The 17937-nt window shown below is 42.5% G+C and overlaps 1 protein-coding gene and 1 pseudogene across 2 annotated transcripts in view; one reads left to right on the forward strand and one right to left on the reverse strand.

Moving 5' to 3' along the window:
* The window catches only part of Slco5a1 (solute carrier organic anion transporter family member 5A1), a 235849-nt gene that overhangs the window by 203863 nt on the left and 14049 nt on the right, over positions 1-17937 (reverse strand). The gene's annotated exons all lie outside the window — the stretch shown is intronic.
* On the forward strand, positions 5991-6692 carry LOC101588907 (annotated as a pseudogene).

Consider the following 17937-nt stretch of genomic DNA (forward strand, 5'->3'; position numbering starts at 1 on the left):
AAAAAAAAAAAAAAAAATAGGAAAGTGAATATATTTTTTAACCTGTATACAACCACCACTGAATCAAGTGTGAACTTTGTTTTGCATATAAAATTTTAAAAAGGACAAAAACTCTATCAAGGTGTAGGCAAATCTGCCAAAATAAATATGAAAGGATCTAGGAAGATCGTACTCACTTAAAACCAGCTTGGTCAGAACATTTAAACACCCTGCTTCCCCAGGGCTCCTTACAAGACCGGGGAGTGTAATTACCACATCATCATTACGATGCCAAGTTAATTATTATGTTACCCTCCGCACACTAAGATACAGCCACTGATCTGAGATTTTTGTGGGTGGTAGGGCAGGGACAAATGTGGTCTCATGTTTTGCTCTGGGTTTTATCTTTGCAAGTGGGGTTGGGTGAGCCATTCCCTGCCTCCTGGACAGCAGCAGCATCATTTGCAAGTTAACAGGACAAGATGACAGTGGCCCAATACAGAACACAAGCACAGTGATGACTCAGCTGAAATTCACACTCTTAATCACAAGGGGCCACGCCCGACCAGTGGGCTTGCTGGCTACAGACACAAGGTGACCAGACAGAGACCCTCAGCCGTGGACAAGGAAGCACTGGTGTGGAACTCATGGGTCTGAATTCCATGCCAGGACAGAGTTTGGGGATGAGTGAGAGGTACTACCAGAATTAACCCAGCCTGGGGCCAGAGAGATAGCTCAGTGGAATAAGCACTTCTCTGGCAAGCGCAAGGGCCTGAGTTCAATCCCTGGTTCTGCAAAAACAAAAACAAAAAACAAACGAAAAAAAAGAATTAGCCCAGCCAAACCCACCAATAAGAAGGGAGCAGGTGGGCACTGTGCCAGTACCCGCAGTAATGACAGAACAAAGCCACGTCATCACTACCACTGACAACCTGATGATTATGAGAAAACGCAGCATTAATCCCAAGGCTCACAGCCACTAATTTTGATCCTTCCGTGCTGGTTCCTCCTATCACTGCAAAGCAGGATTCACCAAACATTGGACTGTTCACCCCAAGGATCGCAGTAGGAATCCAAGCTTTGCAGCACCACTTTCAACATTGAAGCAAACAAGTTTACCAATGTATTGGTTTTTCCTTTCTGTTGATCAGACAAACCTGAATGGAGCACCAAAAGGCAAGAAGCTCACTAACATTAGAGATGGAGGAGAGAAAAGAGTTTTGATGATAATCTATAAACTGTAATCTGACCCTGGAAAAATAAGAATTAGAGGAAATCCAAAAATTCCTACTCCAGCTATAGCAAGACTGGATCAAATTTCTGGAAGGCAGTATAAAACAATCCCCAGGTGCGCTGAGCCAGCCACCAAAAGCAGGTGTGGTGGCGTACATCTGTAATCCCAGGACTGGGGAGGATGAAAATAGGATCACTACAAGTCCAAGCTGTGTCGTGAGACCCTGTACCAAATACACTAAAAACAACCCCTGAGAGGGTCTGAAGCCATTTCTTCTACTTCTTTGGCTTTGCCTTCCATGCCTTCTCTAACACACACAGACCACACCCTCAGTGGCAAGTGAGTCAGGATGGCTTGTTTCTGCCTCCAGATCACTGACTGTGCCTCCGTCCCACCTTCCCATTCATAACTAACCATGAGACTGGCAGCATCAGGGTGTACACTGTCTACCCCTAACAGGCCCAGCCCAGGAACCACACAGGCTCAAGAGACACCTCATCAGAGATTTCCAAGTCTTGTACAGGATAGAAAAGCACAAAAACACCCATGAGCTTAAGGGTTTAGGGCTACCTCCCCATGCTCCTTAGCAATTAACCTTGATTATAGCCAATGGCTCCCTCATAATTATCAGAAGCCCTAGCAAGAGCATCTCATTAGGGCGCTATTTATAACTGGGCAGCTTTGTCTTTCTCCTCGTGTTCACGCCTCACTTTGTGCGGGGCATATCGCCAGACAGCCCAGGCACAAGGACGCAGATTTCTGCATCACTGGGGTGGAGGTGACAACGCCTGCAGAAGAGAAGTGCCCAGCCAACAACACCCTGCCGAATGACACACCCATGCCCTGGGCCTTCTGGGGCAGGGGCAGCAGATCAACAGCCACCCGAGCAGGTGCAGTCGGCAGAGGCGCATTGCGCACGGCATGTGAAGCAAGCAGCCAGGTTCAGAAAAGCCACGAGAAGACGTGTACTGCCAGCTGCCGTGAAAGCTAACACTGACCGCTTGCTGAACAGGACTCGGTTTTTTAGAATAATGACAGCACACTTCTCAGGTGACAAGGCAAGCCTTATCTTAAGGTTATCCCATTTCTTCACTCAAACTGCCTGCTCTGATTCTGGTGTTCATGGAGGCACAGGAAGGTCATGGAATCTGCCCCAGGTTACCTTACTGACCAAGACAGAGTTCAGGTTTGAATCCAGGCAGCCGAGCTCTGGCAACCACCAGCTTTACCACCTCCTCGCTGCCCCCCGCACCCTTTGCTATCATCCAGATCCATACCACAGCAGGTCCAGAAGAAACTGGAGTGTAGAGTTTTCAGAAGGCCCCCGAGACCCTCTAACTCAATTCCATCCACTTACAAATGTGAAAACTGAAACCCCAAGATCCCACATGACTTGCTGGAGGTCACGCTGCTGGCAATCACCTCAAACCATCCAGAATAAATAGTGCTAAAGAAATCATCCTACTAGACAGTCTATTTCTCAAGAATCTGGAGCCACTACTTTGAGTTTCAGAAATACAGTCCAGCCAGAGACATCTCCCACTGTTCTAATTCCTAGTCAACCTTTTGGCAAAACCACACATTTGACTAGAAATCATCTAAGAAAGTGTTGTTTTATTAAAAAAAAAAAAAAGAAAGAAAGAAAAGAAAGAAAGAAAGAAAGCTGAAGCCCTAAAAGGTTATAAGATTTGGTCAAAGTTATGCCAATAAGGGGCTGAGGAGATAGCTCGGTAGAATAAGCACTTGCCTGGCAAGCACAAGGGCCTGAGTTCAATCCCGAGTTCCGCAAGTCATGCCAATAATTACAGCCGGGTCTGTGTTGAGTTATAAATTAGCCATCTCACCATGCATGGTGGCGCACATTTGTAACCCCAGCTCTCAGGAGGCCACAAGTTTGAGGCTAACCTAGGTTACATAGTGAGTTCAAGGGCAGCCTGGATGACATAATGAGACCCTGTTTTAAAGCAGGGGAGGGGGAGTTAGCCATGATATAGCTTGTCATTTCTACAAGACTGGATAACCTGTAAAGTCCAAGTCTTAAATAAATGATCTTGTGGTGTGAGCCTCGCATCGGTGATTAATGGATGCCTCAGCAGGTCCTGTCGACTTCTCTTTGTCGCTATGGTTATAGAATCCATCAGGAAAGACAGCATGCAGAGAGGAGGGAACACTGAGCACCTGAAATACAGAATCCAGTGCTTCGGCCAAGTGCCATCTATCCCCTCTGTCCTGCATTAGGCCACCACGGTCCTTCACCAACAGTAACGAAAGAAATTTAAACAAACTGTTTTTGAGCATTTCATAGTGAAGTAACTGAAGACATCTTAAAGAGCAAGACCAAATTTCAGGATTAGTCTAAGATTTTTAAGTTTGTTGTTTTTCTAGTGTAAGTCCTCTCAGGTAATTATTCAGACTTGTTGCAGGAAGATTTTTGCATCCTGTTAAAAGTTGCTAGTGTCCACCACTGAAAAGGGAAGCCATTAAAGTGCAGTTCAAATTGGGACATGGTCACCTTCCACCCAAAATTAAACACTGGAGAAATAAGCGTATTTCTAGGTAAATATCTTTCATCCAATAATATAAAGACACTCTATAAATGGAGATTGTTGGTCCAGCACTGGACACTGATCAGAAGTGGATTAACAGCGAGGATGTTCAAGATTTAGGATTTACTCCATATAGACTTATTTATTTAGATTTCACCTTACCCTTACAAATCAAAAAAGGCATCTTAAAACCTCTATGACATTCATAAGAACTCAAAGCCCACAAGAAAAGAAGATAAAACAAGACAAGACCAAAACACCAGATAATATCAAAACCTATTACTAATAGTAGCAGTGGGGGCGCTGGTGAGATGGCTCAGTGGTCTAGAGCACCTACTTAGAAACAAGCTCAGCAAAGCACAGGGACCACAGTTCAATCCCCCAGCACCACATGCCAGCCAGCCCCGCCCCCTTGTGGGCTGAGCTGGCCACACACACACACACACACACACACACACACACACACAAATAAATTTTTAAAAAAAATAGTAGCAGTGGGATTATTAGTATTATTATTGTGTTATAGCTAAGAATTCTGACATGCTAGAAAGTAGAAAGTCAGGAACTGTATAATTTCATTTCAGACACTTGAAAATTATGTAATTCCATCCTGATGAGAATATTAATGGCATGAATATGGTCCTTACTTTTAAATGACAGTAACCCACACCTGCCTTTCCCAGTTATATTCAGTAACAGGGATTAGCATTTTTGCAGGGTGCCAGTTTCACAAGCAATCACAACTCCCAGGAGAGGAAATAAGCTCTGAATTTACCATCAGGTGACACACAGCTGCTGGAAAAATGAGCAAATGGAATGCCTGATTCCCCAGGGACAGCTGTCACTTGGCAATAGGGCTCAAGTCATCAAGGAGAAAGCACCCAAGGGACAGGTTTCTGATAACTTAAGTAAAAGCAAAATAGGCTACATGTCCTTTTTAGACCGAAGTCCCAACTCCCAGAAAAAAAGACTATTATCAAGTTGGGCTCCCAAAAATGCGCAGGACCAAAGCACTAGAGAATGTTAGAGGTAATAGAAATTTAACAAAACTAGTTATCCTCTCCTTCATAGATACTGAAATCAAGGAATCTGGTCACATCACATACTGATCGAGTTTCCCCTCCACTCCCCTCTCTGTAAGGTGGACGGCGATAGCCTCTTTGACTTTCTACGAAGACCTGATTCCTGATTTTGCCATTTTTAGATGACCTTGAGCATATAACTTAAGCTCAGTTTCTTCATCCATAAAGTGAGGGTGTGAAGCAGCTGCAGCAGAGTTGTTCTATAGATAAAATAAAACAACAAAGTATTTAGCATAATGCCTGGAGTGTTTTAAATACTAAAAAGTATTTGCTGTAGGAACAGCCCTTGTTAAGACTCCCCATTGGAAACCACATCAAAGCTATTTTTTAAAATTAAGCTCTCATTTATTTTTCAGAAAAATTAGATCTTATAACCCCTCATTAAATCCATCCTACATCTCCTCTGGAGGTCCAATTATTTGGTTGGCGAACTCTACCTTAGAATGCTAATTAATTGCTTTATAGTTTTCCAAAATTCCTTACTCAGTGTTTACTTTTCATGAAGTCAGCATCACTAAAAAAAGAGTTCAGCTATCCAGGGGAAAGTGGCACCCCGTTTTTCTCAGCGCACACAAAAACACAATTACAGTTCTACCAACTCCAAGAATATGGCCCAAGCTTGAATCACCAGTGGTACCTGCATGGCGGTCCCATCCAACAGTATGTGGCAATCATGCATGTGAGGCCCAGTCATGAATATGTTGAACTTTTTTAGGTTACGGGAAGTAAAGTCACCATAGAAACCATGAAAGCCTTAATATTTTTATACCCACTAAAAATAACCCACAATAGCACACTATGCTGTGGCCTCTAATCTAACACTCCAGGAGAGCACAGATCCTGTAGTAATCACTGAGCAACAATGCAGCAATGACCAATGCACAGGTAGTTTCTATTTTCTTTTCTTTAAGTTTCTATTTTCTACCTTTGCCTTGGAAGATCCTTCTACTCATACACTTTTCTTTACCCTCAGGTGTCTCCATTCACATGTTTAGTATTTTTCCTGATTCCATGATTATGGCCTGGAGTTTTAAAAGAGAAAAAACTGGACAAGTAAAGTAACTTGAAAGTTTAAAGTGAAAGAAGTTTGAAACTGTTTCATCACTCTTTTATCTTTTTTCCTCATTAAAATGAATAAAAATTGGCGCTCTCGGAGCGGCCCGCGAGCTCGTACCGGCTTCTCTGCAACCTCAGCCTGAGCGCCGCCATCGCCGTCATGCTGGGCGCCGGTCTCCGCCGCTGTGCGGTAGCAGCCGCAGCCCGTGCTATGCCCCGCGGCTTCCTACACCCCGCTGCGGCTCCCAGCCCCATCACCCCATCACCGCTGTCCAGTCTGCTCGCTGCTATTCCCATGGGTCACATGTGACAGATGAGGAATTTGATGCTCGCTGGGTGACGTACTTCAACAAGCCAGACATAGATGCCTGGGAATTGCGTAAAGGGATGAATACGCTTGTTGGCTATGATCTGGTTCCAGAGCCCAAAATCATTGATGCTGCTTTGCGGGCATGCAGACGGTTAAATGATTTTGCTAGTGCTGTTCGGATCCTAGAAGTGGTTAAGGACAAAGCAGGACCTCATAAGGAAATCTACCCCTATGTCATCCAGGAACTGAGACCAACTCTGAATGAACTGGGAATCTCCACTCCAGAGGAGCTGGGCCTTGACAAAGTGTAACCCACAGATGGGCCTCCTCCTCAAGGATTTCTTGACAGTGCTACTTGATTGTAAACAATCGCCTGGAAATGCTGATGATAACATATTACCTTATTTGAACAAGTTTTCCTTTATTAAGTACCAACCCATGTGATGGTAACCTGGACTTTAATAAATGGGAAACAAGTTTGAACCAAAAAAAAAAAAAGAATAAAAATTATAAAAAAGAAAAAAAATAAAATAAAAATAAAGTGAAAGATGTCTTGAGCATCATTGCTAACCACACTTTGTAGCATAATTCCTTAAAGTGGGAGCTCTCCGGGGCACCATGGAATATTCAGCAGCATTTCTGGCCCATACACCACGCAATGCCATGAGCTCCCTCTAAGCTGTAATAATCAAAACTGACTCCAATATACCAAGCATCTTGTGAGGGGATCACCCGTGACTGAGAACCACTGGTTTGGAATGACTTGAAACCTACACTGGTTTCCACCTATAATTCCTGACTGGTGTGAAACTACAAATAGTTTTTAAGCAGGAAGACCAGGCAACTGTGGAATCCCCGTCTTTTACTGCAGAATCCCCACTTCTCTCTCTACTATGCAGAAACCAAAAGCAAAGGCTCTGAGCAGGAGCTGGTGCCACAGCAAGCAGCGCAGCAGCACACACCGGCACACCCAGTCTCTCCCTGCAAACACTGTGCTCCAACCTCTCTCCCTGAAGGCCTAATAGAACAGCCCAAATTCTGCACCTTCAGTCTCTCCTTGAGGACTTCAATCTTAAGATACCTGCTCTAAAATGCACTTTCCTCTGTCTTTTTTCCAAATCCTTACTCCTCATTTTAAAAATTATACTCAAGAGGTATGAAAATTCCTCACTCTTGAAAACAAATAATCCTCACAACTGAAGCACACATGCCAGGTTATGTAGGCTGAGGAGTGACTCCATCCTCCAAAGACTGACTTTCAGAATTTCCATCCACACAGTAACAACTCTTAAACTACCAATGAGTTTGTACATCAGCTCAGGCTCAGAGCCATTCAGCTATCTGACCTGGACAAAGCCTTTAATCTTTTTAAAAACTATCTTTAGGGGCCGGGGAGATCGCTCAGAAGAATAAGCGCTTCCCTGCTAAGCGCAAGGGCCTGAGTTCAATTCCCGGTTCTGCCAAAAAAAAAAAAATCTTTACACTGCCCAGTTTAGTAGTTTTTTAAGTATTTTCATACCACTTTGTAACAATCTCCAAAACACTTTCATCTTTTTAAAACTACATGTATTAAACAACAGCTTCACTCCTTGGAAACCAGAATTTTACATTGTGTTTCTAGGAATTTCAACATATTATATCTCTTACAAGTGGAATCATACAGGATTTAGGGTGTGTGTGTGTGTGTGTGTGTGTGTGTGTGTGTGACTGGCCTATTTCACTTAATATAACGTTCCCAAAGCTACCTAAGTTCACAATACATGTACCAATTCTCTTCCATTTGGTGGCTGAACAATGTCCCATTGTATATATACACCACTTTTTTCCTTTTAATTAATTCAGTTTATTATACATTTTAAACATATGTAATGATCACGTTCACCATATGGAATTTGTACCTGTACATGATATCATGATTGTCTTTTTTCCCCATTTACTGCCCCTTCCTTCAACCCCTCTTTCACTCTTATTTATGAAAGTTTTTTTCACCTTTTTTCTCATTTTCTTATTTTCCTTCCCTTCTTCTTTCCCCATTCCTTTTTTCCCCTTTCCATCTGAGTATTTTCTTCCAATTTCACAATATCTATTATTTAGGATACATTTTTGTCCTTATTTACATTTTTGGTTTCACATACCAAAGAACCAATGTGATATTTTAACCTGTGTCTTTGATTTATTTCACTTAGTGGTATGGTCTCAAGGTGCATCCACATTAAAATCATATTTAAAAAACAATTACAATCACAGTCCTTGCTTCTCACTAATTTTTAGCAACAGGTATGGCATGACTAAAAAGAAGGATTTCTTGCAACTCAAACACACTCTTGGGGCCAGCCAAATAACTCAGCAGATTAAAGCACCTGCAAGCAGGCACAGGGGCTCGGAGTTGGATCCCCAGGCCTGCTGTGCTGGCCCCGCCCCCAGGGCACACTGAGACAGCAATTGAGACTGAGCATGATGGCACGTGCCTATGATCCCACCTCTTGGGGGGCTGTAAACAGGTGGATCACTGAGTCCAATCTACTAGTAAGACCCTGAACACCCTGAAGACCCTTCCCTAAAATACAAACACACACACACACACACACACACACACACACACGCTTAATATTCAGGCCAAAGTCATCAGTTCAATTTTGCAACTGTCCTGTTCTTCTCAGCAACCTGGTTCTCCTCTGTCGCATCCTTGCAATCCAAAGCTTCCCACAGCCAAATGCTTTATATCACCTTGCTGACTCTTCACTCTTAATTCCAAACACAGATCTGGCAAAAGCTCTCAGTAGTCACCATGCAAAGAGTAGACAGCACTGAAATCTTTCTGCCACTCAGGTAGTATCTCTAAATAAAAGCAAAATGCAGACCAACTTTTTCCCTAAGCACAATACACTGCCTGGGATCCAGTAGTCAATAGAGTTCTTCTCAATAGAAGCTTCCTGAGCTTCATCTTAATCAGCAGCATTGCAATCAGTACTCTCATTTTTCCAGGCTCCAACCACAGTCTTCAATATAGTTTTCAGCTTATAGGTGCTGCCTCTAGGCCAGTCTCTCAAAACGTTTCCAAATTATTTCTCAAGGATCCTAAGTCAAATAGCCAGAAAACATCACAGCGATGACCCCACTCCTGGTACCAATCTTGTTGTAGTCAGGGTTTGCAAGGAAAACAATTTAATTCAGGATCCACAATTTTTAGGATTATTTCATAGAGGTTATCCAAAGAGTCAAGTACAAAAGAGGACAAGAAATCTATTCACACACTAAATACCCAAAGAATCCAGCTGAGGACCTGGATCCCATTGCAATAACCTGTATGAGTTCAACTGAAAACCTCGAGTCTATGATAATGTCCCCCTGCAAGTCCAACCAGATGCATAGAGCCTATAACAACATCTCATGCAAGTCTATTTCACAAATCTGCACTGGGAAGGCCAATGGTCAGTGGTGGAAGCTAGAAAATTTATGCCAATGGGTTGACCGGTACCAGTAGGCTGAGGAATCTGCACTGAAAGCAAGTAGCAATGCTCAAAGTAAGGACCAGAGTTCCCCTGAAAAGTTCCACAGCCGTCCTCAGTGACAGTAAGGTCTCAAGCTCCTCTGATGGTGAGAACAAGCAAGTTCCTTATCAGGAAACCCAGCATGACAAATCTCCAGGAGAACCAACAATGCCCCCTTCTTTCTTTCAGTTTTCATTTTATATTACTGACAACAATCCTCAGGTGGACTCTCCACACCCAGCACCAGCTGCTTCAGTTCAACTGGGTGTTACAATTTGACCACCAGTTGTCAATCCACCACAGTTCCTTTTTCCTCACAGCCCCTCCAGTATTTGCAATTGGTTGATTTGTTGATAACTGCCATTCCTCCCTGGAGAGAGATGCAATCTCAGTGTTGTAATATGCATCTTTCAAATGACCATTGATGTCAAACATCTTTTCACATACTAATTTGCCATTTCTACTTCTTCATCGGAGAAGTTCTATTCATATCAGATGCCTATTTAAGGACTAGGTCTTTAAATTTAGGGAAGTGGGATTTTTTGAGTTCTTTATATTCTAGATATTAGTCCTTTGAGGAACAGCTCACAAAAACTTTTTTCACACATTGGGTTGTCTCTTCACCGTTAGTGGTTTCTCTTGCTGTGTAAAGGTTTTTAATAAGATGAGATTCTAACTGTTTATACACTTGTTCTTACATTTCCTGTGCAATTGGGGACTTGTTCATAAAGTCTTTAGTTACATTTATGTCTACTAGGATCCCATCTATTCTCTCTTAGCAGATTGTGTTTCTGTTTTGACACTTAGACCAGGGCTGGAGATATAGCTCAGCAGCCTAAGTGCCTGCCTGGCAAATGCAAGGTTCTCAGTTCAATCCCTGGTACCACAGGAAAGAAAAAGAACAAAAATACTTAGATCTTTGATCCATCCTGAGTGCATAAGAAACATGGATCTAGTTTTAGTTTTTAGCACATGGAAAGCCAGTTTTTCCAGCACCAATTATCAAAGAGGCTATCTTTCTTATAGGGGAGGTGTTTGGCCCCTATGTCAAAGATAAGGTGATGGGACTGTGTTTGGAGTTGTTTCTACATCTCCTAATCTGTTCCATTGGATCAAGTCTGGTTGGGTTTTTGTTTTGTTTTTGCTAGTACCATGCTGTTTTTGTCACAGCAGCTTTGTAGTATAATTTTAAGTCAGGGATTATGATTCTTCCTGTCTTGCCTTTGTTGCCCAAAATTGTTTTTGCTATTCTAGCTCATTTCTAGTTCCAAATGAATTTTAGAATTGTTTTCTCCAATTCTGTGAGATATGCTACTGGTATTTTCATTGAAATTGCATTAAACCTGTATAAGTTTGAGAATATGGCCATTTTCTTCCTACCTAAAGGCAATGGATAACTGTTTGTTTTTGAAATAAGTCCTCACTATGTATCCTGAACTCATAACATAGCCCACACTAGCCTCAAACTTGTGATGATCCTCTTGCCTCAGCCTCCTAAGTGCTGGGACTACAGGCATACTCTACCATGCCTGGCTCCATTTTCTGACATGTTCTTCCATCTCTTTTTCAGAGTACTGTAGCTTTTAATGTAAAAGTCTTTTATTTCTTTTGTGAGATTGACTCCTAAATTGTTTTTATTGTGAAAGGCATGGTTTTCCTAATTTCTCTCAGTAAGTTTGTTGTTTTGTGTACAGGAATACTGTTGATTTGTCAGTGCTAACTTTGTATCTAGCTCACTACTGAATCTGGCTATTAAATCTAGAAGTCATTTGGTGTAGTTTTTGGAGTTTTCTATGTAGGGTATCATTTCATCTACAAAAAAACTTAATTTCTTCCTTTCCTATCTTTATTCTTTTTATTTCTTTCTCTTATCTAATTGCACTGACTACTGTTTCCAGAACTATACTGAGTAGGAGTAATGATAATGGACATCCTTGTGTTGCTCCTTACTTTAGATCAAAAACTTTCAGTACTTGTCCATTTAGTATGATGCTGGCTGTTGTTTTGTCATAGGTGACTTTTATCAGATTGAGATAAAGACCATCAGTTTCAATTTTTTGTAGTGTTTTTATCATTAATGGGTGTTCGACCAAGTCAAGTGTTTCTTCTCCATCTACTGAGATGATCATGTGGTTTTTGTCCTTGGTTCTGTTGATATGGTATATTACATTAATTGATTTATATATGTTGAACCATCCCTGCCTTCCTGAGATGAATCCTATCTGGTCATGGTACACAATGAGGGGCTACATTCTGTTTGCCAGTATCTTATTGAGGATTTCTGCATCCATGTTCTTTAAGTAGATTGGCCTTTAATTCTCTTTTCTGGTTGCATCTTTCTCCAGTTTTGGTAACAGGCTTCCTTATAGAAATGAATTTGAGAGTATTGCTTCCCTTTCAATTTCATTAAAGAGTTTGAAAACTAATGGCATTAGTTCTTCTCTAAATTTTTCTGTAAATTCAGCAATGAATCCCTAAGGTCCTAGGCTTTGTTTATTTAAGCTCACTGTGGTTTTTTTGTTTTTTGTTTAATTTGAGAATTCACTGCTATAAATTTCCCTTGTATAACTGCTTTCATTGCAACCTATAAATTTTGGTATATTGCACTGGCATTATGGTTTGATTGTAAAAACTTGTCTAATTTTTTTTTTTTTTATTTCATCTATGACCCACTGGTTGTTCAGGAAGGTGTCACTTAATTTCCATGTGTTTATGTAGTTTTTTTGTGGTTTCTTCTGCCATTGATTTCCAATTTCACTGCAGCATAGTCTGATAATATACATAGGATAATTTCAATTTCTTTGCAATCCTGTTTATTGTATGTGACATTCTGTCCTCTCCATGGTTCATTCACTGTGTATATTTTCAATGGAATTTTTAATCTGGGTTTCTGTTTGAACCTGTTTCATGGATTTCATTTCTTTCCTATATTGGGCATTTATGGTTCCCATCATTTTCTATTGTTTTGTTTGTATTTTAGTACAAATATCTACAGGGTTTCACTACACAGATTGGACTCATAGTGATCCTCCTGTTTTCAGCCTCCAAATCACTGGGATTACAGGTGCTCACCACCACGCCCAGTTTCAGTCACTGTCTCAGCCACCCTGGGGGCGGGGCTGGCAGGATGCTGGGGGTTGAACTCCAGTCACTGCACCTGCCTAAGCAGACCCTAGTTCCCATTATTTTCCTAAATACCTCTATTATTTTATCTGTCTGCTCTAGATTCACTTATCAATCCCTCCATTCTGAACATTTCTTTTTAACCTAACCTAAGAGATTATTTCAGATATTACTTTCTCTGTAGCCTCATTCATCTGGTTTTTTACTTCTGCTATCATTTCAGAAAATTCAGGTGAGTGGGTTCTCTATGATGCTGCCCCCTCAACTTGTCCCAAGCAGCCTGGTCCAGCTCTAGAGTTGCATTTGCTTCTATGTCTTCTTTCTTTTGGTTTTTAAATTTTAATTTTTCCATGTCAATGTTTGTAAATTGCTCATGGCAGGTTGCCTTCTCACTAGTGTCTAGTCTTTCCTAGGAAATGTCTACTCCCCAGAGACGTCCTCTAGATTCATCTGGCTCTCATTTATGCCAATATCCTACTTCCCCAATTTATTAGGGATGAAAAGTTGCTATCTTTTTGGCCCAGAACCCAATCCTTTGATACTGGACTATGGTAAAGGTTATGACCCCAGACAATTACAGTGCTATCATAGGTATAACAATCAATTATAATAGGTATGATACCCTGGCTAAAGCAGTATACTTAGCAATAACAACTGCATCAAGCTCAGCCTAGAAACTAACAAACTGAGGTAACTATTATAACCATAGACATAAGATCTACAGTTACATAACAAAATCCAACATAAATCATGAACTTGTATGCAGTGGGTTTCCCCTTGTAGACTGATTTTACATTCTGAGGAGGGAAGTTATTCAGAGGGGCAGGGGGAAAAAAATACAAAGATAAAGGGAAATATAGAACTGAGGCTGAAGCACAAAGAATGATCACCCAAGCGTTGAGAAACTGGAGAACTGAAGAAACAGAAGAAAGAATGAGGTGGAGCCAGGGAGATAGCTCAGTCGAATAAGCACCCGCCTGACAAGCACACGGTTCTGAGTTCAATCCCTAGTACCAGAAAAAAAAAAAAAGAAAAGAAAAGACTGAATGAAGGAGAAAGCAAAAGAATATCACAACAAAAAGAAAGACTAAAGACTGTGTTCACTCACATGAAAATGTCACACATCAAGAAAGACAATTGAGGAAACAGAAAAAAAAAAAGATGAACAAAACAAACAATAGAAGTAAAAACCTAAATAATAAAAAACAGAAAAAAAACCCAAAAAAGTAATAATTTTAGAAATTCATCTGATTTCCACAGTTCTGTGGCAGTGACCTAGTCAGAGCGCAGCTCTGTGCTGGGTAGCCCCACCAAGTCTGTGGAGCACAGGGCTCACCTGGGCCTCTGGCCGGGAATAGTCAGCACTTCCTGCATGTCCCTCAGTGGCCCCCCAACACACATCTCCTGCTTGCCTCTGAGTCACTTCGGCAGGTGCTGAAGCTCCTTTACAAGGAGACAGCTGAGGGCTGCTCCCAGGGCAGCCTGGTTGGCCCCACCCACCTCACAAGCAGTCTCCTCTCTCTGGGCACTGGCTCCTCTTTCTCCTTTCTCACTGCTGGGAGCAGGGTGGAGGAACGTTGACTTCCCACTTGCGGCTGCACCGCAGGCCTATCTGCTTGGGTCCTGCACCTCTCTCCTCCCTCACACCCCTGGGAGCAGCGCAGCAGGAGGGGTGCTGCTCCACTCGTTACCTCTGCACCTGCAGTCCCTAACCTTGCTGTCACTAGAGGTTCCAGTGAGCCCCTTAACACGCACTAAAGGAAAACAAAAAGCTGCAGCCCATCATGAGGTAGCGGCTTCCTGCACACTCACCCGTGCGCCAGGGAACCTTGCTGCCAGGCTGCGCCACCCTGTGCTCAGAGGACAACGAGATGAGCGGCCTTAGAACCCAAATCCATCCTGCGTGGCTTGAGTGCGCCACACTACTGCAGTCCATCAGTTTCTTAGGACCTTTCCAGAATGGTGATTGCTGCCCCGCACACAGGCAGAGGTCCCACAGGCAGTCCTGTTGGCTGCTCTGCCACAGTATAAAGTCTACATCTATGTCTTGTGTGAGCCATAGGTCTCAGAGACAGCAGGATATATGTCTCCCCTTGTTCCCGGATACCCTGAGCAGCTCCCCTATACCTCCTCCTCCCAGACACCAATCAGATTATCCCCTACCTGCTCAAGGACCCCTGGCTTTCTTCCACCTCCTAGCCACTGGGAATAATGCTGCTGAAATGTTCTTACATTTCAAAGCCCTGCTTTCAATTTTTTCTGACACATGCCAGCAGTAGAAATTCTGGATTACTGTGGATAACAAGTCTATTTTTAATTTCTTGAGGAAATACTATACTTTTCTTATAGCACAAATGCTTTAATCTTTGTAATTAGGGTTCCTTGCCTGCCAAATTATCATTGTTACAAATGGGGCTAAATAGATGACCTCCAGCTCACATCCTGGCCTGACCCCTGCTGCGAATGAGAATGTCAGCCAGCCGGGCAGGCAAGGCACGCTCTCGTCTGGCTGCTTGCTCTCCTGTGATGGAAAAGCTTCTGACACTCGTTCTCCAAAAGCCTTCCTAACTTAGATCCCACATTTAGCTGCCATCAGACCCTCAAGTCACTGCTCACTTCTGTGGATTTTCAAGGAAGAAAAGCAGAGCCACACGTGAGGTCACTGCTTAAAGAGCAACCCAGAAACGCAGCCTACCCTCGGATCCTGCACATCCTGCCTGTACACTCAGCAGGGGGTGTGCCATCACACGACTGCAGGCTAAGGAGACGAGACTGACAGAACCACAACCAGTGGCTGTTTTTTCTTACCAAGAGTGCTCAAACCCCAAGTGCAGAACTAGACATCTTGCCTAGACAAGAGCTAATGCACTCCCATCTCTTGATTCTTGCTGCTCAAAAATAGGGTTCTTGCACAAGCGCCTGTGGTCTTCCTCAGGAGCACATTAGAGATTTGGACTCAAGGCCCACTTCTGATTTAAACAGAACCTGCATTCTGACAAGATCCTCTGGTGTTCTGGTTTGTGTCTAGCTGTCTCCTCAAAGCCTCATGCAGTCATTGGGGCATCCAGCTTCTAGAGTTTGTGATTAATTTATGACCCAGTGCTAGGATTATGGGTGTGACTGCTGCTGGGATTATGGGTGTGAGTGCTACACCAACCCTGGAGCAGATAGCCTGAATGGAATATAAGGAAGAGAGAGTGGCCACTACTGTAGCTGCTCCTTTTTGCTCTTGGCCGTTTTACTGTTTTCTGCCACCATGAACAGCTGCCCTCTGCCATGTGTGACTCTGCCTTGGAGCCAGCTGATTACGGACTGAAACGGCCACAAACTATGAGCTAAATAAACCTTTCCTTCCTTCCTTTTCAGTGTCAGATATTTTGTCCAAGCAATGGGAGAAAAGTAACCAAGACACGTGGTGATTCATGTACATACACTGAAGTTTTGGGTAACAGGCAAGTTCTTAGCTAAGTGAAACAAGAGGTCAGGAAAAATCATGCTAAATGTATCATTAGGCCAGGCAGTGAATCACCCATGAAATCTTAAGCTACTGGGGAAGCTGTGCCAGGAGGATCACAAGTTCCAGGTCAACTTGAGCAATTTATCGAGACCTTGTCTCAAAATAAAAAAAGCTACCACCCAAAAATGGGTATCTGAAAAAAATATATACTTCTCAGATGAAGAAATACAAATGGCAAATAAATATACGAAAAAATTTTCCACATTATTGGTCATTCAAGAAGTGCAAATTAAAACAACACTGAGATTCCATCTCACCCGAGAAAGAATGGCTACCATCAGTAAGTCAATCAATAACAAAAGCTAACAGGGTTGTGGGAAAAAAAAAGGGCCCTTCTTCACTGGTGGTGGGAGTGCAGACTGGTACAACCTCTATGGAAATCAGTGTGGAGATTCCTCACAAAACTAGGATTAGAGGTCCCATTCAACCCAGGTATTCTCCTTCTGGGTATTTTTCCAGAAGAAATGAAAACATCATACCACAGCAATATATGTGCATATATGTTTATAGCAGCACAATTTGTAATAGCTACATCTTGGAAACAACCCAAATGTCCCTCAACTGAGGACTGGATAAAAAAGATGTGGCATTTTCATACAATGGAGTATTACTCAGCTATAAAGAAAGATAAACTTGAGGCTTTTATAGGCAAATGCACAGAACTAGAGACCATACTCAGAAGTGAAATAAACCAGACTCATATGTGTAAACATCGTATTGTCTCCCTAGTGTAAGAAACTGAAAGAGTAAATAAGATCCAAAAGGTACAACAAGGGCCAGCCAGATAGCTCAGCAGCTTAAAGCAGACAGACGCAGGGACTGATTCTCGGCCTGCCATGCCAGCCCCGCCCCCAGGGCACCCTGAGAAGGAGAATGAGACTGGGCATGGTGGCATGTGCCTATAATCCCAGCACTTGGGAGGCAGAAAACAGGAGGACCACTGAGTCCAATTTATGTAGTGAGACTCTGTAGGCCCTGTACTAAAATCCATTAAAAAAAAAAAAAAAAAGGTACAACAGATATTGTGAAAGAGAAAGAAATTGCTCAAAAGGAAAGAACAACTGAAGTGGGGAAAAGAGAAAAGAAAGGGGGAAAAAGACATGTATATACACACAAGATTGCTAAGATAATTTTACTGCTAATTTCTATTAGTTTATTGAAAGGAATAGTTAATGCTTATACTGTTTGATTGGTTTGGCATGTCTTTATCCAGTAAATTCAGCAACTACTTTGAAGATAACAATATGCAGTATAATAACTATTGTTAATTTCTTATCACCTTGCTTTGAAATATCATTTTTTCCCTTTAAGAATAAATAAATAGGACCAGCGAAATAGCTCAGCAGACTAAGTGCCTGCTTTGGCAAGCACAAGGACCTGGGTTCAATCCCGGTCCTGCATGCCGCACCGGCCCCACCCCCAGGGCACTGAGCCGGCCAACTAGTCTGAGCATTGGTGGCCTATAATCCCAGTGCTGACATTGGCCAAGCATTGGCCATGACTCATCCACATGGCTGACACTGACAAAGGTTCTACGATCTGAGGTACAGGATCTCAGGATAAATCCTGAGGGCATTTCACTGACCTTCTCAGACCAAA

Source organism: Octodon degus, unplaced genomic scaffold (genome assembly GCF_000260255.1).
Source record: "Octodon degus isolate 3935 unplaced genomic scaffold, OctDeg1.0 scaffold00091, whole genome shotgun sequence".
Lineage (NCBI taxonomy): Eukaryota > Metazoa > Chordata > Mammalia > Rodentia > Octodontidae > Octodon > Octodon degus.